The sequence below is a fragment of the Chaetura pelagica genome, unplaced genomic scaffold, assembly GCF_000747805.2.
Source record: "Chaetura pelagica isolate M959 unplaced genomic scaffold, ChaPel_1.0 scaffold170, whole genome shotgun sequence".
NCBI lineage: Eukaryota > Metazoa > Chordata > Aves > Apodiformes > Apodidae > Chaetura > Chaetura pelagica.
In genome coordinates this window covers 158209-180244 of record NW_009952048.1, presented here as the reverse complement: position 1 = coordinate 180244, position 22036 = coordinate 158209, and positions in this window count along the sequence as shown.

Sequence of the window (22036 nt, the reverse complement as noted above, 5' to 3'; positions counted from 1 at the left end):
TTTGGCAAAACATGGTTGTTTCGTATGATTATGACTCTCAAACCAGACAAAGCTAAGTGGTTTCTTTTGAATGAAGCTAAAGCTTAAATCAAAGCTGGAAAGACATTACTAGAACAAAAGTTGTTGGGATTTTTGTCCTTTCTTTTCTTTTTCTTTTCTTTATTTCCATTTTTTTTTTACAAGAACAAATGTTATTTTGGTTTGTTTCTTTTTTCATCTTGAGCCAAACTCCATAAAATATTTTATCTGTGGCTTTAGTCTGCCTGCACATTTACAAATGGAAAATCATGTTGATTTTCCATACAATTTTTTTCCTGATCTTTATTTATCTGTCTTCACCAGAACGTTCAACATCCTCATAGTCTTCTCAAGGTGGATTTCTTCACAACAGATTCTTCCAGAATAGAGAACTCTTTTTGCCTATGATATGCAAAGATACTCAACCAAAAAGAGAGAGAGAAACTCTCATGGTTTTATTGGAGACATTAAAAAAAAATTACTATTCCAAGCATTAAATTACAGGGAATAGGCAAGTGAAAACAACAATAAAATAGCAACAGAAAGATGGCAAAAAGAGAGATGACTTTTGCTATTCTGGAAAATTCCTGTGCATTGCAAAATTTATAGCATTTCCTTATATCATCACCATCATTGTTATTACTCAGAATCATCAAGTGGAACATTTTGTTTTCCAGACAAAAAAGTTGTAGAGAATGTAAGTTTCAAACAATTTTCTCATTGTTTCATTGATATTTTTACTTGGACTTGAACTTACCCAATGAAATAACTCATTTGGAAAAAAACCCAACAACCTTCTTATCTTCAAGCTAATGCAGTCACATAGCTATCTTCTCACAAAAACAGATATTAAATAACAAAATGTAAAGAACTCGGGCAGGTAGCACTACATTTTTTTTTCCTCATATATTTATACAAAATAATTTTATTTCAGCTTTGAATTATAAAATTCACCAAAACTTTGAATTGCAGATGTTTTCCTTGACAGAAGAATGCATTTGGCTGTGGATATTGTCTATCTGGACCTCCAAAAAGCATTTGACATGGTTCCCCATAGAACTCTCATGAAAAAAACTGGCTGCTCATGGCCTGGATGAGCAGAGGATCTGTTGGATCAAGCACTGGCTGGACAGTTGGGCACAAAGAGTGGTGGTCAATGGAGTCAAATCCAGCTGGGGCCAGTCACAAGTGGTGTTCCTCAGGGCTCAGTGTTGGGACTGTTTCTGTTTAACATCTTTGTTGATGATCTAGAGTGTATTATCAGTAAGTTTGCAGATGACACCAAGCTAGGCAGGATCTGCAAGAGGACAGGGAGGCTCTACAGAGACACTTGGATAGATTGGATCGTTGGGCTCATGTTAATGGTCTAGGTTTCAACAAGGCCAAGTGCTGGGTCCTGCACTTGGGCCACAACAACCCCAGGCAATGCTCCAGGCCTGGGGAAGTGTGGCTGGAAAGTGTCTGGCAGAAAAGGACCTGGGGGTTCTAATTGACAAGCAGCTGAATATGAGCCAGCAGTGTGCCCAGGTGGCCAGGAAAGCCAATGGCATCCTGGCTTGTATTAGAAATAGTGTGACCAGCAGAAGGAGAGAGGTGATTGTCCCCCTGTGCTCAGCACTGGTGAGGCCACACCAGGAGTGTTGTGTCCAGTTTGGGCACCTCAATTCAAGAGAGATATCAAGGTGCTGGAGCGAGTACAGAGGAGGGCAACACAGGTGGTGAAGGGCCTAGAGAGAAAATCTTATGAAGAACACTTGAAGGAGCTGGGAATGTTTAGTTTGAGAAAGAGGAGGCTAAGGGGAGACCTCATCAGTCTCTGCAACTACCTGAAAGGACACTGTAGAGAGGCTGATTCTGGTCTCTTTTCACAGGTAATTAGTGACAGAACAAGAGGGAAGGGCTTCAAGCTGCAACAGGGGAAGTTTAGATTGGACATTAGGAATTTTTTTTTTTCACAGAAAGAGTGGTTAGACACTGGAATAGGCTGCCCAGGGAGGTGGTTGAGTTACCATCCCTGATCTGTTTAAGGGTCGTTTGGATGTGGTGTTGGTGGATGTGGTTTAGGGGAGAACTTTTTGGTGTGGGGATGATGGTTGGACTCGGTGATCCCAAGGGGCTTTTCCAACCTGAACAGTTCTATGATTCTGTGATTCTATTTTATTTAATTTGCAATGCAGTTGATGCTGGAGTAAATATAGCAGGAAGTTGTATTGCAATTTTTTTTAAAGATAGAATTAAAACATACTTAATATTTTCATCAGTGGATCGTAAAGGAGAATATTTTGGTATCATTGTGGCCACATAAAGTAGAACATGGTTTAGTTCCAAGTTCATTTACACAAATACTCTGGCAACTGAAAGTAGAATCAGTGTCTTTTGGGTGTCACACAGGAAACTATAAAGATATTGTTTGAACTTCAGCAAATTTCAAAAGGAGGGCACTGAGTACTTTAGCACAGGACATGTTCAAAGGTGAGAAAATAAGTTTTAAAATAGACAGGGTTTTTATATACATAAAATAGACTGTCTAGAAATGCAATGGCTAATGCTTAGGACAGAGGTGGTGAGAAATACAGACCTTGGACCTTCATCCTGGTATTGTTTATCCCTCTAACACCCCAAAGCCATCTCCTTCGTGGGGCTGGACCCTTGCATACAAGCTGGCAGTGCTCCCCAAGCCTTCCTGTGCTCCCCTCCAAAGTGGACAGGAAGCACCAGCAAAGCACGCTGCTGGGGCAAGGGCAAGAGCAGCTGCTCAGTGCTGACAAGTCGAAGACAAGGGTATGGTAGTAGGGCCACACAAAGGCCAACATGAAGAAAAATCCTGCAAGGTTTCAGCATGGCAGATGCAACAGCGGTGCCTGCTCCGTGGGCAGCTGCTTGGCTAACACAGAGCCCAGCTGTGCTCCCCCCTCTCCTTCCCCCTGCCTTGTGCCACACCAGGCTGCTCTGTCTCACCAGCTTCCACAGCCTGGCCTTTCAGGGGGTCTCCCCCAAATTAAATGTTTGCAGAAAAAGACCCCAGAGTGGTAAAGCAAGGCCATTTTATACCCCGCCACAGGCACATCTACAATCATGCCCGACCCCACTGTGGGGGGAGAGAAGGGCTTGCTGTAATGAAGCTGCTGAAGTATAGTGCTTTCATTCATTAAAAACAATTCTTTGATTTAGCACATAACACAAAACACCCACAGACCACAGGAAATCTCTGGGCTAATTCTCCTGCCCTTTCACCTCTCACACATTCAAGCTTTCTGCTTTCTTCCTCCTGTCCATCTGCTTTAATCATTAGCAAAAGCCTTGTGCAACAGCTCTAGCAAGTGAAGTCAGCTGTCATCAGAGCATATTTAAACTCTGACTGTTAGTTTCCACTAAACCAGCTCTATGCCCACAGGCCTCATTAAGGACAGAGAAGGGCAGTGCTGCAGGACCCAAAAAGCTCTAGAGGGAACCAACCTTTCCCAGATGAAATTGTGTTCCATGCAGTCCTCAGACCAGGCTCATCCTTTCCTGAGTCTTCCGACAGCTTTGAAGTGGAAACACAATTGGAGCAGAAAATAGACCTGAGGATGGTGGGTTTGCTCTGTAGTCATTTGAGTGCCAAAATATTAGGGGGGAAAAGTAAGTGCAGCTCTTGACAGTGGTCTAGTAGGGTAAGTACAGAGAGGACTGCAGTACAAGACCTGGAGAGGATTTGATTTAGCTTATGAAATGAGCTCCCCCTTTGTAACATGCTTGCCTTCCCACAGATCAGTAGCTGAAGGAAGAGAATGAAGGCAATGGCAGAGGAAGCTCTTGATGTCTGACCAGGAGAGGCTCATATGAAATTCTGGCAAAAAAAAATAAAATAAAATTGGCAACAGGTAATCAGGCAAGCTGAAGGGATACCAGGGCACTTTAGTTTCCATTGTGTTAAATATAGGCCCCTTTAAGTATTGAAAGGCTTCAGTAAAGTCTTCCCAGAGACTTCCCTTCTCCAGGCCCAACCCCAACTCTCTCATCCTGTCTTCATAGGAGAGGTGCTCCAGCCCTCTCATCATATTTGTGGACCTCCTCTGGACTCACTCCAACAGCTCCATGTCCTTCAGAACTGGACTCAGTACTCCAGGTGGGATCTCATCAGAGCAGAGATGGAGAATCACCTTCCTTGACCTGCTGGTCATGCTCTTTTTGTTGTAGCACAGGATACAGTTGGCTTTCTGGGCTGCTAGCACATGTTGTCAGCTCATGTTGGGCTTCTCATCAACCATCACCTTCAAGTCCTTTTATACAGTGCTGCTCTCAATCCCTTCATCCCCCAGCCTGTACTGATACCAGAGGTTACACTGACTCAGCTGCAGGACCTTGCCCTTGGCCTTGTTGAACCTTGGGAGGTCCACATGAGCCCAGTTCTCGAGCTTGATCAGATGTCTCTGCAGAGCATCTCATTTCTCAGGCATGTCAGCCATGACACTCAGCTTACACAGCACCTGCCATTCAAGAGAATACTTAGGTTAGGTGCCTAAGTTTTGAAAACTGACAGCAGAAATGTGACATTACAGAGCGACAAGTGGCATGGGTAAGGTTAACAAGAAATCGTTATTTACTGTTTGGAGGTAGAAGCACTGTCTTTGGATTACCCTCCCTCTGCAACCTGGGAAATTTTAAGATGTTTGAAATGTAGGTACAGAAGTAGTTTTTAACACTGCATGAAGTTATGGAAGCCAAAATGAATCAGGCAAATCTATGTGAGGTAGGTCTATCTCAGGTTATTAACCATAGCAGATATCAGTGTAGGGGATCACTAAGCCACTGATTTCTAGAGGCTGGGAAGATGGGTGAAGCTCTACATGCCTTGCATTAGTATTCTGTCACTTCGTGTCTGCTGCCAACCACTGCCAGAAGCAAGATACTGGGTTTGAGTGACCTTCAGCTTTTCCCAATGACAAGAACATGTTTACGTTCTCCAGAGAGCTTAACAACGCACAGGACATCTTGCCAGGTTTTTAATTCAAACATTAAAGTTGCAGACTGAAACACCACAAAGCAAACAAATGAATAAGCAGTGAAAACTCACACTCCGATCATAGGATTGCCAAATTTTCACCTCGTATCTTGAATAGTGTTTTTAATCTCCAACATACTTTACTTATTAGCTGGTGGAAGGATGGCAAGTCTACGAAGGAAATTGCCCTGAGCTTCAGAAAATAAGGCATGTTCCCCTCAGGATAGCAAGAGATTCAGGTTACCCTGACTATACACTCTATAAATGTGTATGTTTAATGAAATAAGTTTGAATGTTTCACCAAGGCTGAATCACTAGAATTAGTATAAGCGTAATTAAAGTTATATCATCACCTTTGTTCTGAAATTGCATGTTAGTGGGTCAGTTTCAAAAGCGCAGTTTGGATAGAAGTTTCATTGAGTGAAAAAACAAACAAAACAACTATGGTCTTAGAAAGGCAGGTCCAGAGGGTGCAGATACACCCAGAGCTCCTGACCTCAGGGTCCAGGCTCCTGCTCTACACCTCCCTCCAGAGGAACCTGGAGCTCTCAGAAGTTAGAGAGGGAGGGAGGGCCTTGGACCAGCCTGCCAACTATGGCACCCTTCCACACATCTGCTGAAATGAATCTGTCTGTTTTCTGCCTTGTTGCACCTTTCTAAATGGCCACATTTTAAAATACACACATACACAGTGCACACGAGAACATTTCACATTTGTTTTTTGCAATGTAATGGTTTTGCTTGCTTTGTTATGGTTTCTTGCACCAGATGTAGGAATGCTGAGCCATATGGAAAAGAAAATCAGCTACAGCAAGAACGAGCTACCATTCCGTGTTGCAGGTTCCTCAGAGGTAGGTGAATAAGATTAAAGACAACATCAACCAAGTGGTAGGATGATTTAGAGAACCACTAGTGTTTCCTCCTTCCTTATCCACTCCCTCAGCCCAAAACAGGGTATTGCTGGGCCATGTTTGCTTCGTTCTTCAAAGGAAGCAATTCCAGAAAAAATCCTATGATTATAGTCAGTAATAAAAGATCCAGTTGTGAATGTTGCAAGATGATAGGAATTAAAATAAATTTAAGCTTCTTCACAGCCTGGTTCAGGTCTCTTCACCAAGCACTCTGGGAGGTTGAACTGACCCCTTATGAAAAGTCCAGCCTCAGAGGTGTCACCTTACAGGACAAAATATTACAGTCTCTCCACACTGAGGTAAAACTTGGATGTAGCATGAAGGGGCTAATGAGGATCTGCATACTGCTGGTTTACAACCTAGCACAGTGACCTCCACCCCAGCCTTACTAAATGTCATGAGTTCCTCACCCCTGCCTGCCTGGGAGCCCCAGTGAAGACAATATGGACATGTTTGAGTTAGCTTTAATCTCACCAGCCTGTGGATCTCACCAGCACAGGTGCAGCCACGGCTGGAGAGAGCAGCATGGGGTAGCAGAGAACACCCACAGCCCTGACATCTGCCCTGCTCTGCTGCTGCCGACCCTGAGGGGAAGGCGTGAGGGGCAATGTCTCTTGCTGAGACAGCTGGCCAGAGCCTTTCCTCAGCACACCCCTGGCCCTCCTCCTCCTCTTCCTCCTGCTCTGTGCAGCAGCAGCGCCAAGTCGAGCTGCTGAGAATCTCAGAGGCAGCGCCATGTGGGAAAGCAGCCGCGGCGGTGCAGAGAGGAAGGTGGCTGACTGCCCATGGGCTCAGCCAGTCTTTTCAGCTGGCTTTTGCAGCCCTAGCCACTGGCCTCCTCCCAGGACCTCAGCCACCTTGTTTAAAACTACGTGAAGTATGTCTGCACCCCACCATGCTTCCACCTGCGTTGGCCAGCTCAACCACACCACAGGCAATCTTGGCTCCGAAGGCAACTCATTGCCTGCAGGGTCATGCACAGAAAACTCTGGTTCTCAGCAGTGTTGACTCAACCCTTCAAGCAGGCATTAGGATCACTTACAGAAGCATACAGAATACTTTATTTCAGCACTCAATGGTCTGTTTGTGTGTTTACCAACTGGAGGGGGCTGTAGCACACAGTTTTGCCAAGGCAAAAAGGTGTTCCAAGAAGAGCTGCAGCAGCTGTAAGCAGGCTCTGGGAATTAAATAATGGCATCTTATAAAACTTCACAAATAGAGCCAATAAGTGTGCAATAAGTCAGTTTTGAAATTACTGTCTTATATCAAGTTTCTCTAATAAAAGTCAAATTTGTGCTTAGAAAAGCTTAAAGCCCATATGTAGGAAAAGTTTATAACTCTAATGGGAGCCATGATAGAGCAGCATGTTAGTAAATACATGTGTAAGCAGTGCAGTACAAAGAGAAAAGTAGCTACATGTTAATTATTTCCCTCCTGTATTATTTTTGGTTGTCACTGTGGATGCAACTGCAGTGAAACACATGCACGTTCCTGACAGCTGCTCTGTTCCACAAGGAATAAAACGGCAGGAAGACCGGCAATGAGAAAGAGAGAAAACAGGCTTTTCTTCTATAAAAATTCATTATGTGTCCATCCAGAGATAGAAATAACCTTTTTATGCTCTCAGTGACTGATTCAGAGGAAACTTTTTTAAAGGAGATATATGGGTTGGAAAAGAAAGCTGTGTGATGCTGGAGAATGAGTCTGTAGGGACAGGCTCCTTATTAACAACTGTAGGTTCTTGCTTAGCTTGGAAGTGTTGCAAAACTGTCGTGCCAGCATTGACAGAGAGGTAGTCTCTCACATCCCAGAGGCCTGTAAGGCCTCCAGCAGGGTCATCCAGCAAGTGTGGAGCCAGCCTGGAACCCAATTCCCCACTAGACGAAAGGTGAGGAAGGCTGTTGCTGCTTTGCAGGTGTGAGACTTGGACTCTGTGCAGAAGACACATCCTGTCGCTGAAGAGGTTCCAGTGGAGAACAGCCAAGTAATGGCAACTCAGCCCATGGCTAACTGCACTTGACAAATAGACAAGCTTTCCCTTGCCCTGAATATTAGTGAGCAAAATAGTTTTGCTTGAATTTTCCTGAGCCACAGCACAAAGCAGCACTTCTCTGTCCTGTCCAAATGAGGTAATCACTGCTCTGTTGGTTGAGGTATAATCATAAAAGTTCTGCTGAAATGTTCAAAGACAGATACTGGTCCTCTCATTTGAACTTTTAAAAACACACCTAATGGGGCACCAAGATAAAGGACATTGTGGGCCTTTTTCCACTGAAAGAGCATACCCTTAAATAGGTAAGGTGGAAAGATAAAGGATGGAGCAGCTTGACAAGGTGGTGTCACATGCTGTTAATCCAGTAAATTATGGAATAAAAAGAGAACATTGCACATTAAGTCATTCCTGCATCTTCCAAACCTCACCAGTCTACCACACCACAGAATAACCTTCTCACCTAGAAGACATTCATCTTAATGGAACAAAAAAATAGAAATGTTTCCAAATTATCAAACGTGCTTTGGCCAATCCACAAAGGTATGGATAACTAAACTGGAGATGTTGCATAAAAAGACTGACAGAGTAGCTAACTCCAAAAGTACATTCAAGGCTACAAGTTTCAGTGAATCCAGGTTAATAATCAAAGTTCCAGAGTAGGATAGGCCTTTAAGATATACCTCTGTCATCAACATTTCTTACTTTATATTACTCCAATTCAGCCTGTTGGATTTTGTGGTTTCCATTCTTAGGCACTTGACATATGCACTGCACTGCATAAGCACCATTCTTAACATCTTAATTAGGTAATGCCTAAAACTTGGGCATAACAACGCCTACTTCTTTTTATGGACCTACACTTAGGCTTAATGTAGTAGACCAGGTCACCTATTTAAATTTATTTTTTATCATTGTGAGTTATTACAAGATGCCACTTCAAAGATTCCCTTTGCCTTTGAGAAAAAAAAAAAACAACCAACAAACCATGTAGGCTTCTCTAACCTTTCCTTATCACCAGGTGTCCCTGAGGCCTACTCAAGGAGATGACATGCTGTGCTTTGAGAAATGGACAAAGCATATTCTCTTCCTGTGATATGGTGACTAAAACTGTATAAACAAGTGATTCAGATAGCAAAGTGTAAACAATGCACCAGGCCATCCCAGTCTGCAATTAATACAGGAACACAAAACTTCCTGGGCCATAGTGTGGGTATGAGCAAAATAAATCCCAAAATATGCAGGGGCTCTGAATTTAGAGGCCAGAAAAATCACTTTACTTGTATTCTGCACAACTTTGGTTATCCCTTTGGTTAGCAAGTATGGAAGCCTTTTTCCTTAGCCTGGTATGTGTTATATATGGCTGGCTGGCTGGACAAGAGTTGTGTATGTGGCAGTAGTTTGTTTTACTTGGGCTTGTGCTTTTGTGCTTTTTTTTTTGGGTACATAGAGAGGTTGAGTGTGTTGGAGAGAATGGATCATGGATGCACATCCTGCCAGACTCTTCGAGTTGAAGACAGGCAGTCACCTATGGTCTTTCCTCCCAAACCTCTTAGCCAGACCTCTGGAAACCAAGTACGACCAAGACAGGCAAGAAATGTCCTGGTTGAGAGCAAATTACACAAAAATATGATGGAAATAGCCTGAACTGCTCTAGCACTTTGGATCCAGCCAGGTCTTCAATTTTGGCTGCAACAAAGGGGCAGAAAGCTGCAGCCTCCATCAAATGCAATGAGAGGAGCATCCAGAGATATATTTGTCACGTGTTGTGAGAAGGACTAAGGGCTAAATAAGCAGTCCCAAAATCCAGTACCTGAAATAGCAACTCTTGCCTACACTTTCAGAGTGTTTTATGTGTAGCAATGCAGATTTTTCACTCAACCTCTTGATTTTCGTGTGTGTGTGTGTGAGTACAATGAAATGAAAGAAGGTCTGGAGCAAACAGTACAGTTTGGTTTTGCATAACAATTCATGCAAATCCATAAGGCTGTAGTAAAATTTAAATTGCATTCTGTTAGTGCAATAAATACACAGTGTTTTAAGAAATAATTGCATTTTCCCATTAAAGGATTGCAATCCATCCTTAGGTTTTGAAATTCTTTTGCCTTTGAGATGGGAAGGTTCCACAAATTTGTTACCAAGAGGTTTTTCTCCTAGACTGTCACAACATCCTCTGCTCCTAAATTGGAAAACAGCACTGTCTCCATATTTCATGATATTCTAGGGAATACAAAGTGAGCTCTTTTATGGACTAGGACGGAGGGGCATTGGAACAGCATGTGCAGGAAGTAACAGTGTGACCACTGCGGATACAGTGAGATGCAAAAAATTCACATTTCTACTTATAGTGCTATCTGGGAAGCAATTTCCCAATAATATGAGAAGATATATGGATAGTCTGACCTATTTTTTTGTAGAGACTCACTGCAGCTGAGTATTTCCTGTACTGACCTGGATCCAATATCATAGAACCTAATAAATCAGTTAATATTTCAGGTAACTAAAATATTAAAAGATGCCGTAAAGATTTAAAATTTTCCACACATCATACTCCAGCTTTACAAACAAAGGTAATGTGAAACATGTAAAATTCCCCTCTTTTATTAATTTTTCATTCTTTTTTTTTTTTTTTTTTTTTTTACTTGAAAGCTATCCAACTAAGCAAGGGGAAGCCATGACCCTGGAAACTACTTTTTCAGTTTACCAGAGTGTTCAGAGACAATGTGTGTGGCACATTTAAGTGATACATAATCCCCAGTTCTTCCCCTCTGTCTCTAAGGAATAAAGACAAAATCTCTTGTTGTGGTAAGAACTATTCCCCAGAACACAGATTTCACTTATTTGGTGCATCTAATGCTGTTCAGTTATTAAACATCTTGCTTAGCTCTGATCTGTCCCCAGATATGTTATTTTCTTCTGAGATTTGACTCAAAAATCCAAATGTTCATTTATGTCACATAGGCTCCACTGTGAACCCTCACTTCTACTCATGGAGACTCCATATACCCATCCCAGGAAAAAATATACTTGGAACAAACCCAACACTCTCTTGGGCTCTGCTGACCATGAGCTAACTGCACAGGCATCAGCTGCTTGGCCCAGGAGAATCTTTCCATTAAAAATGCAAAAAAAAAATAAAATAATATGGAAGCCTTCTTATTGCTTTCTTAAAACAAAAATATCTCAGTTTCATAAAGTTGAGGCTCTGGTATTAATCAGGGAATCTGTTATCTTTGCCAGCCAATACATTTCCTGGAAATTCAAGGAGCTGAAGCAGTTAATTCAACGTGATCTCTTAGAAAGATCCTAGTAGCAGAAGAGAGTTGGCTGAAGGCATTTTCCTGTACTTAGGGTTTTAGTTAATTTTATACACAACAACTAGGATGACACGCTATTATGGAAAAGGTCAGAATTCATTCCAGTCCATTTGCAAGCCAGAAATTCTAGGATTTGTGTAAGTCTTTTGTACAATGGCCAATTTCATGTAGAGCATGCAAACACTCAGAACTGCAACTGTCAGGAGACAAATTCACCAACAGCCGAATGGAATTAAGATAAAAAACATTTAAGTTACTGGGTTTTATACTAGATAAGCACTAAATTGCATTTTACAAAAATTATAGAATAGATGTTGATATCAAAATAATATTTGTCATCAATCCATAGCCATGAATTCAACACAAAAATGCATAAAAGTTAATGTTCTGCATTTTTCATTAATCTCTGATGCAGGCTTCAATACTTTTCAAGTCACCCTGCTTTGCCCAGCTCTCCAGGGAAGCATGCACACTAAAAGTCCTTGGTGTAGCCATAGCTAAGGGCCCAGTTCATGATTTTAGTTGGTTTAACTGTTTGCAAATATTCTATGAACAGGCTGTAATTTGACTGCTTTTTTAATTTCATGTAATTTCATAGCTGGCATAAAGTGTTTCAGGTTACAGACTGGACACAAAGTATTCACTGCAAATATCAAGCAAAATCCATGTAAAATTTGAGCTAAGATTTCAGGTCATCCCTGACAAAGCAGTAGATGAAGACCTAACTTTGTGTTCCCATGCTGAAATTTAACTACATGATGTCATGTTTACACATGCACCTAATGCTAGAAAATAACTAGTTAAGCTTGCAGCTGGGTCAAGGGACTTGTCAGAGGAGGAATATCAAAATGCTCTTTGGCATTGTTTTTACTTTAAAACAAAGAATAAAAGGGGGGTTTATTTCATTTAGTTGGTTGCTTCTCTATTTTTTTCTTTCTTTTTTTTTTTGTTGCATAGATGTGGACTTCACACCATCAAGTTTATGAACACATCAAGGTTATGAACTCATAGTTTATTAACATATTTTGCTTTTTACAAATTTCTTACCTATTGGGAAATGTTAAAAAAAAACAAACACCCAAATGTTGACTCTTCACAGTGACCTTGAATAACAAATATTTTTATGTTTTCTACTTAAAATAGGAGAATTCATTTAAAAATATCCTTCCTTTTTGTTTTGTTTTGTTTTGTTTAAAGTTTACAGATTCCTCAGACCTATTAGTGTTCCTAATGTTTGAGGATAATTTTGCCAAAAAATTCCAAAAATCTTTGAATGTTTAAGGTCTGGACTAACTTGACTTTCCTTTCCCCTGTGAAGTGCAAACACATCAGCCATCCTGGAAAAGCTCAACAGAAAGACAAAACAGTCATAAACTTCAGTCTGAGAAGAGCCTGAATGTCAATCCCCATCAATGCCCACTGTGGGCAGGTCAGGAGCTGCCTGGGGGCTGGTGGTGGTACCATCCCATGGGAAGGCTGGAGCCCACAGCCAGAGGCAGGAACCCCTTCACTAACCAATATTAATCCACTGGGGCATGTGAATCAGAGGCCAAAAGACTCCCCAGGGCAGACTCACCATTTCATAGCAGCTTTTCACAGTATGCTCTAAATTTGGCCAAGTCAAGCAGCTGCAATCCTGCATTAGTCATTTGGCAGGGAGGTTGATCCTGCAATTTGTTGAGCACACATAGTAGCCCTTTAATGTAGCCCATTAAACAAACTCTCCTGCATGTGAGCAGTGCTAAGATTCAGTGGGAATACTGCAGCAATCAAGAGGTTTGAGTTTTAAGGGTCCTGTCCTGGCCAGTACTTGGGAATTTTGCCATTGAATTCCACCCGTGTAGGGGGAGGTACTCCAGGATCACGGCAACTCTGTAACAATGTGGAGGAAAAATGTTTTTAGATGTCACGTGTGGTTTAACCCAGCAATTTTTTTCTGCTACAGAAAAGTTTTCTGCATGAAAATTCTGCATTTTCACTTGCAATGTTACAGCTACAGGCGTTGCAAGTGCCTGCTTGGATCTGCTATCTAAGTGCAGGTAAAATGGAAACTACTCAAATTAAAGGTGTCGCATGTTTGCAAAGGCTTAAAATGCCTTTTTCTCCCAAATCCACACAACACACATCCTCCTGGCTAATCCTGTGAATCCAGGGAACAAAAAGCCACTTCACACAATCTGGCTCATCTGGATAATGAAATATCCAGAGGAATTAGGTCTGGGGGAATGCTCTGAGTTGCAGTTGCTCGAAGGCTGGACAAGTTAATAGTGTCACTGATTAAGATAATCCAAGGAATTTCAGAGATAAACAAAGGCTGAAATGTCCCTGGTTTAATGGATTGTTGATCCTGTTGACCCTGTTATTTTTTTTTTAAGTCTGCACTTACAAAGACTGTCAACAGCAATGGATAGAGAGGACTTGAGCCTCCTTATATCCACCTGACAATCCTGTTCTTATCCAACTATCATATATTCTTCACTTGCAGCTACTTTTTCAACATACACTGCTATATGTCTGTGCTGACCTACCTCAGTTTTGGTGCATGTGGCTGTTGCTGTTCCCAGAGCTCTGTGCTTCTACTGTGGAGCAGAATAAAAGGGCACTACTGAAATAGCTTTCCATCTCCAGGCCTGTTTGCAGGGGCAGATGTATCTTTTCACATGTACCCTGCAACCCCCTCAAGTTAGGGGACTCCAAGAGGAGCAGACAGGTCTACTTGTATGGAGAAGTAGAGAAAAGGTGCAGACACACCCCTGATCAGAGATGGGTCAAGAGAAGAGGAAATAAAAGTGCCTTGGAATGCCTTGGAATAAGCCCTTCTCATTACAAGGGTTTGGAAACCAATTTAGGTGATTATTTTTTTTCCTCTGATCCGTAAATGCCTTTTTGAAAAGAAGGCATATAAGCCATTTAGGAAAAGTGTATTTTAAGGAAATGGTTGAAATAAAAGAATACAAAGACAGAGCTAGCCAGTCACTCCAGGCAAAGGAGACCACATTTATCAGTTGTTTTAATAGCAGAAAAAACCATAATCATGTTGGTGAATAATTTCTTCCTGTTGAAGATGGTAAAAATATTAATTGAACAACTTACTTGACAAAAAGCTCTGCTATTATTTAGTCAGCTGTAGTTATAGCCTAATTTATGTCTGTTTCCCCCCTCATTGTTATGAGAGTACCCCTCAGGAGCTAACAGTGTGAGATAGTACAAAAATGCTTTTATTTTATTTTATTGCCTACACCCAAAGGCTTGATAATTGTACTAGCTTTTCTCAACATGACAAGAAGAGGACATGCTGAGTGAGAATTTTAATAGCAAAAAGTATTTAAGAAACAAAAAATCTTTTTTTCCCCTCATTTTCCAACCTCTTGGACACTACCAAATAACTAAATAGAAAAATGTCAGCCAGAAATATGTATTTGTGACCCAGTCAGCACATTAACTGGCTTTAATGAGATGACAAAGTGCCTAGAATCCAGCTGTCTACAGCTACTCCTTCAGGATATCAAGGTGGGGATAGTATTATCACGCTTGAAGACCCCTATGGCAAAGCACCCCTACAACCTCCTCTCTACCTGTACACACAAGGCACACACGTAGGTTTTAAAACACTCAGAAAAACACTCACAGTATGAAGCAAAAAACACAGCAAAGCCAGCAGGTGTTTGGGGACATCAGGGTATTTTCTCCCTTTATTTTTCTGCTTCTTCCTTCTGCTGTTATCCTCTCCCTCCTCCCAGGGGCAGCCCTTTGTGGCCTCCACCCTTAGCTGTGCCACCCCCTTGCTGCAGCCCCCCTCCCATGCCCTGCACATCCCCATGCATCCCATACATCCCTGTATATCTCTGTACATCCCTCTACAGCCCCATACAGTCCCATATATCCTGAGGCAACCAGCAGTGCCAGCAAATATTCAGCAGCTGGCCATGGCCTGCCCACCCCAAGGACAGGAAGCCATTGAAGCATTCCCTCCAGAGTTTCCCTTCAGCATTGCCCTCAGGAAACTTGCTGTTCACAAAGGCCCCAGGAATCAAACACCAACCTGAAGAGCAGGGGCTCTCACCGTAGCCCAAACACAACTTACTCTAATCCCTTGCTACCTCCTGTGCTTACACAGTACAGACCTTCTTGGGTTACGAGACACTTTGAAGATCTCACCTTCTCCCATTACTTGTCTCTTACATAAAATGCCCACAGATGTGAGCCTGCCCGTGTGTCAGAGGTCTGCGGTTCATCATGTATAAGCCAATACTTCCTATTTGGCATATTGCTCAATGTAGGGGTGCATGGCAGAAGGAGTGGGCTGCCCCCCACGTGGGGTGGCAGCCCTGAGGTGGGGTGATGGTCACCGTGGGGGGTCTGCTGGGGGCAGCCCCTGGCTACAGGGGCACTGCGTTCAGCTGCTCCAGGGTGGCGGTGACTGTTAATCCCGTCACTCTGCAGCAAACAGCAAGGTTTCATGTCCCAGCAGAGCACAAACAAAGGGGACTGTAATAGAAATACCCCAGCAAGGTTTCATGTCCCAGCAGAGCACAAAGGGGACTGTAATAGAAATACCTTGATTTGTAACTCTGGGGAACCCCATGCAATGCATCCTCAACGTGCAAAGTCTCACTTTCAGAAAGCCCAGTGGTTTTTGAACCACACTGAAGGCTCCTCTTGAGCCAAAGCCACAAGGAGACAGTTGAGACAGCTGCAAAAAAACAGAACATTGTCTGTGATGGCATCTACCCTGTACTCCTAATTTACCCCAGGTCTGAGTAGAGCACAGGAGAGGATGTGGGCAGATATATTTGTCATGTCCAAGATAACACTCTCCAGGTGAGACTGATGCTCCAGACCAGCAGTCCCAGCCTGAAAAGAATGGTTCTCCCTAGGAGTGAGGACTGGATAGATCTTCATAAACTTGCTTCCCATCATGACAGCTCTGGAGCTGGAAATGCCAGTAACAGTGAGAACAGTCAAACAGCATCTTCCTGCAGGGACATGTGGACTAAATCATCCTAAATAAACCATGTGGCATAGCTACCAATGGCTGCTTAATAAGGAACCATTGTGTAGCTCAAGAAAGCTGGTTGCAAGTGCTTGTCCTTCCTACTCTTACCTCTATGAACAGTAAGTCTATTTACTATTTTCATTTTTAATATTTTAATTTTTTTTTCTTTCAAGGCCCTGCAGCTGCATCTGGGAAATGCCAACCACAAGTACAGGCTGGCTGGAGAAGAGACTGAGAACAACCCTGATGAGGGCTTGGGGATGTTGTCTGGTGAGAAGCTCAACATGAGCCAGCCATGTGCACTTGCAGCCCAGAAAACCAACCATATCCCGGTCTGCATGAAAAGAAGTGTGGCCAGCAGGTTGGAGAGGTGATTCTCCCCCTCTGCTCTGCTCCTGTGAGACTCCATCTGGAGAACTGTGTCCAGTTCTGGAGCTCCCATTACAAGAAGAACGTGGAGTTGATGGAGCCCAGAGGAGGGCCATGAAGATGATGAGAGGGCAGAAGCATCTCTTCTATGAAGACAGCCTGAGAGAGTTGGGGTTGTTAAGCCTGAAGAAGAGAAGGCTTTCGGGAGATCTCATAGCCATCCCAGTACCTGAAGGGGCTACAGGAAACATAGGGAGGGTCTTAGACAAGGTCTTGTAGTATTAGAACAAGGGGTAATGGTTCCAAACTGAAGGAGGTAGATTTAGATTAGATATTATGTAGAAATTCTTCACTGTGAGGGTGGAGAGACACTGGCACAGGTTTCCCAGGGAAGTTGTGGATGCCCTTTCCCCAGAAATGTTCGAGGCCAGATTGGATGGGGCTCTGAGCAGCCTGATCTAGTGGGAGGTGTCCCTGCCCATGCAGGGGGGGGTGGAACTAGACGACCTTTAAGGTCCCTTCCAACCCAAAACATTCCATGATTCTATTATTTATAAAAGTTTCTGAACATTTTTAAAATATTTGCTAATTATTGAGCTAGTATTTCTTCACATCATCAGGAATCCTTGAGAGATTTAAAAATTACAAATTCTCATTCCCAAAATGCAGAAAGTGGTATAAATGTTAAAGAAAGGCTTCCCACAGCACAGAGGACTGTCATAGACTACTTCACATGCACAGTGTGGGTCATCACCTGAACGAAGGGCTGCCTGTCTTCACAGGCTGCTGCACCTCCAGGAATGCTTTCAGGGACTGCTGTTACCAAATTTCATTACACTCTGCTTTCTCGGATTATCATAGAACTTGTCTTTCTGATCTGCTGTTAACAGGGCAGGGATACATGTAGAGGTGATTTTGTAGTGAAATTTTAATTTTTCCCATTCACTCACCCAGTGGGAACCAACACCTTCACAGAGGGCAGACATGAACTGTTGCAAGGGCAAGACAGTAAAGCAAGATCAACTGCTATCAGAAATACTGTGTGTGTTATATTGTGGTGAGGCCTGTTTGTTGAGCCCTGTTGCTGTGTATCAAGATGTACTTTTAAAGGAGGTGGTAAAATACAGGCAGCCTCTTTCTGTCAAAGCTGACCTGGCAAGAGGTCTTGAGCTATGTTTAAGTGGAAAAATGTTCTGGTTGAATCAGCTTTTGTATTTTACTTCAAATTCTATTAGAGTTAGTGCATCAATAACTTTCATTCCATCTCTCTTCCACAGCTATGTAAGCATTTGAATTTCTCCTCTGTGACCTCCTTTTGTCTCTTCTCCTTTTCATATCTATGTTTCTCTTCCATTCAGTAGTGAGGAGGAGCTTCCTCCAGATAGTTTTTCACAATGTGGACCAAAGCTCAGCCTTAAGATGGTGGCTGTAACATCACAGGGTGGACCATGCTCCTATGAAAAGGCTGAACCTTCGGGATTTTCATCAGACTGCACACAGAGACTTCTAGACTATTCTTTTACTTGCTTGCTTTTAATGCAGCCTTGGGCTGAAGCAATCCTTGAGTAAAATCAGTGGGAGGTCTTTCCACTGGAAACTGGATGTTTCTTCCTGAGACAGGCCATGTCTTTCCAACACGTAGAGTGTTGTTTTGTCTTCCAGGTGCCTCCTACTTCAGCGGCTGTGCATTTTTACCAGTTTTTGGATCAGCAACAGTTTCCTGATATTTGTGTTTGATATTCATCCTCATCATAGACAGTCAGCCACCAAGTATGGATAAAGAGCAGTTTTAATTACACATTGTTGCATTAGTGCTTGTCACAAAGCAGCATCAAACAAGTTCTGTGGCTCTCTCGGCCCAGCATCCACAGAGAACAAGGCACATTTTATCCAACAAAGCAACTCCCTTTGCAACAGCATTAAGAGGATTTGTTCTGAAGGTATTTTACTTAGGAAGAAGAGCAAAATGCTAAGAAGTGCCAAGATTTTTCTTTTGCATATAAATCCCCTCACTTTTTATTCCTCGGGTCATGCACCACTGAGGTATGTGGTAAGGAAACAGCATCTTGAACTTGCCTTATACTGAAAAATGAAACAGATCTTCAATATTCCACGGAGAAGAGGGTGTGCATTGTTTCTTGAGAATAAGCCCTTTGTGTTTCTATTATTTTTACAATGCACTTTGATGACCTGAAAGCATGTGTGTGCCTTCTTAAATCATCACATGCAAAACTACATTTTGACTGTAAAATATATTAAGAATCTTACAGAGGAAGTTATGCCATGTGTAGGTTTTTTTCTCTGTTTTCAAGGATAGGATGAGTTTTGCCCACGTTACAAGGACAAGCTTCAAAATCAAATAATAAGGTGGGAAGTGGAAGGTTATTTTTTTTAAAAAAAAAAAAGCATAAATCCTCGTCCTAGTCACCAGTGTTAGAAAAGTCACCCTTACCAGATGGCTAATACAGACAAGGGAAAATAGCCAACTCGATTTCAAATGTGAGAGTGATTTTTAAAATGACTGATAGAAACTACTTCAGATTCATTATTTTAAGCAGGGGAACTCATGTGTTTAGCTTATGCGTCTGGTTTGAATAAAAGTTTGTCTTTCTTGAATAGAAATCATATGTGATTCCAGGCAGTGGCCTGGACCATTTGCTAATACTAATTGTTGCTGGTTGAGAGTAGGGTAGAAGATTGTTAAAGTCTTCCCTGGCAGTAACTTGATCTGTGGAAATGTACTTTACAGGAACTGTGATGAGGTTTACAGCTGGCAGAACCCTGTGATAGGATGGCCACATGACTTTTCATCTCCCTTTTAATAACAGAATAAAAGCTTGTATGACACAGCTCTGGTAGGTAAAGGATGGCAGGGGTTGTATAAGCTGAAACAGGGATATATCTTTTTATAAACATTTCACATTTTGAAAGGTACTCGATGATGTGGCTATTCTGAAATAATATTATCACAGTACTCTGAAGTAAAGCTGGCAAGTTAGAAAACCATCAACTGAGGCCAGATGGGCTGTTGAAGTTCTCACATGAAGCATCAGTGGTAAAAAAAAAAAAAAAGTGTCAGGTTATAATCATATCAGTTTGCCCTCACCCAGGCTCAACAGAAAGCTGGTCAGTTGGTAAATATTTCATTTGCTGATAGAGAAGAGCTTTAACGTTAGTTACAGAGATAAAATGTGATTATTCTGCATAATTTACATGTTAGCACCAGTACCCGGGTAAATTCCAGAGTGAAACCTTATCTTCTGTTTCTGAAATGCCAGGGTTACACTATTTTCAACCTCCAGCCACAGTGCAGTGCTGCTATTCCTATTCACACCCGAGCTGGTGGCACCTCACTGCTGCATGAAAAACCCAGGGCATGATTCAGCTGCACAAAACCACATCTTGGTGCCCTTCAGAATACCTTGACATTTCTGAGACAGCCCTGAGAAGCTGGAAAACCCACCACACCCTAGATCTCTGCATCTCCATCCACCAGCACCCTTCCAGAGGGGCAGGCAGCCGCTCCGGGGGGACGCCCCGCGGCATCACACACCGCGCCGGACAACTCAGGCTGAAGCACCAAATGGAGTCCTCTCTGTCTGTGGTATAAACCTGCTAACCCACCTCGGGATCAGGCTCTGTAGACACCTGTAGCAGCTTGGTGGCTGTGGAGCAGAGATGAGCTGTGGGTTTGATGCCCTCTTTCTTTCAGAAGTGATACCATCACTTCTTCCCTGTGGGGAGTGTAATAGAGCTGTAAGAACCTGATCTGGCTGAAGATGTCCCTGCTCACTGCAGGGGGGCTGGACATGATGACCTTTAAAGGTCCCTTCCAACACCAACTACTCTATGATTCTAAAAGCTCATCTGGTGGAAGGGATGAGTGGCATTTGGTTGGTGTTCATACTGATGACAAATCATTTGAGAGCTCATGCAGATGAGTTTCAGCCTGCAGAGCCAGTCAGAGCGTCGCACACTTATTTTCACTGCACATCCAATCAGTATCAATGTGTTTTCCAAAGCTTTGTCATGCTCGGGTAGACAGAAAGTATTTTTTCACTAATATTTGTATTGTTTCACATCTGGTTCCTAATAATTCTCATGCTATTGTCATTTGCTCTGCTATTTCCTTTCATGATGTGCTTGATGGCTGCTCTGGAAAATGATTTATTAACAGATTCAAGAAGATGCCGTTGTATGTATTTTCCATTTGGCAAATTACAAATGTAGCCTTTACAGCTATAAACACCTGCATATACATATATGTTGTACACTTTCTTCACAGAGAGATATACAGTGAAAACAACACGTAAACAGCTTTCCACAAGTCAAAGGAATGCAAAAGAAACCCAAGACTCTTAGGGAAATAAAAATCAGGGAAGTGCAACCTCTTTAAAACCTTTTCACTTCCATTTCTTCCCAATCCCAGTCATGGCTACTTCACATTTTCTCTGGTGACTCCCTTTTGGAAATAGTGAATATTGTGTATTCATTTTATATTCTACTGAAAAAGCAAAAAGCTTCACAACCACTGATTCTTTTTATTTAGCATTTTGCTTCTCTGCCCATTCACAGAGTAGCAGCTGGCTATGAAAATGCTCTGTGTTGTGTCCTGTTCTGTGTCAGCCTATAAGAAGTTTCAATGTGCTTTTCTCAGAGGAAAACATAGACCCTCAGTTGAGTCAGGTTCACAGCCAAGGTTGGCATTAAGTCCTTTCACCTTTTGGTAGTTCTCACCTGAGCATCCTCTGGCATTTTTAGGCAGCACAACATCCTCACCCTAAACATAGTTAATCAGTCTTCAGACCTGTTGTTCAGCTGGAGAGCAGATATATAAATTCTAGAACTAATATTCTTTAAATTAAAACATGGGCTTCAGCCATGCTGCTGTCTGGACTAACTCTTGCTTTTCCTTGATGGCTTGTTTGGGGACTTTTGGCAATCTCTTATGACAATGATGATAACCTTACAGATATAGAACTAAAAGCAGACTCTTCTAATTTCTTTACAGATTTCAGGTGCAAATAAAAGTAGTAGGGTGGGATGTACAAGAAAGTCAATGTTTTCATTGGTCTGATGTGTTTTGAGCAGTGTATTACAGCATCAGATACATGGACAAGCACACAACACTATGCATATCAATATTACTTTTGGATGTGGCCACTTGTGCATAAAGACTGTGGAGTTCCCAGAAATGGTAACAAACTCACAGCTCCCCATGGCAAAAATACCTGGGAGAAAGTTCATACTCACGAACCTGGTATTACTGACTGAAACCTGCCTCTTGTCTGTACCTCTCTCCAGAGGAATGGAGATGGCTGTTGGGCAGGACCAAAGCAACATCTAACTTATTTTCCTGACCCTCACATTACTGAGAAATTGGATGTTTTTTTCTCCCCTGCCCCTTCCCCATCCTTCAGTCCTCTTCCAGTAGAGGACACAAGGGAAAGA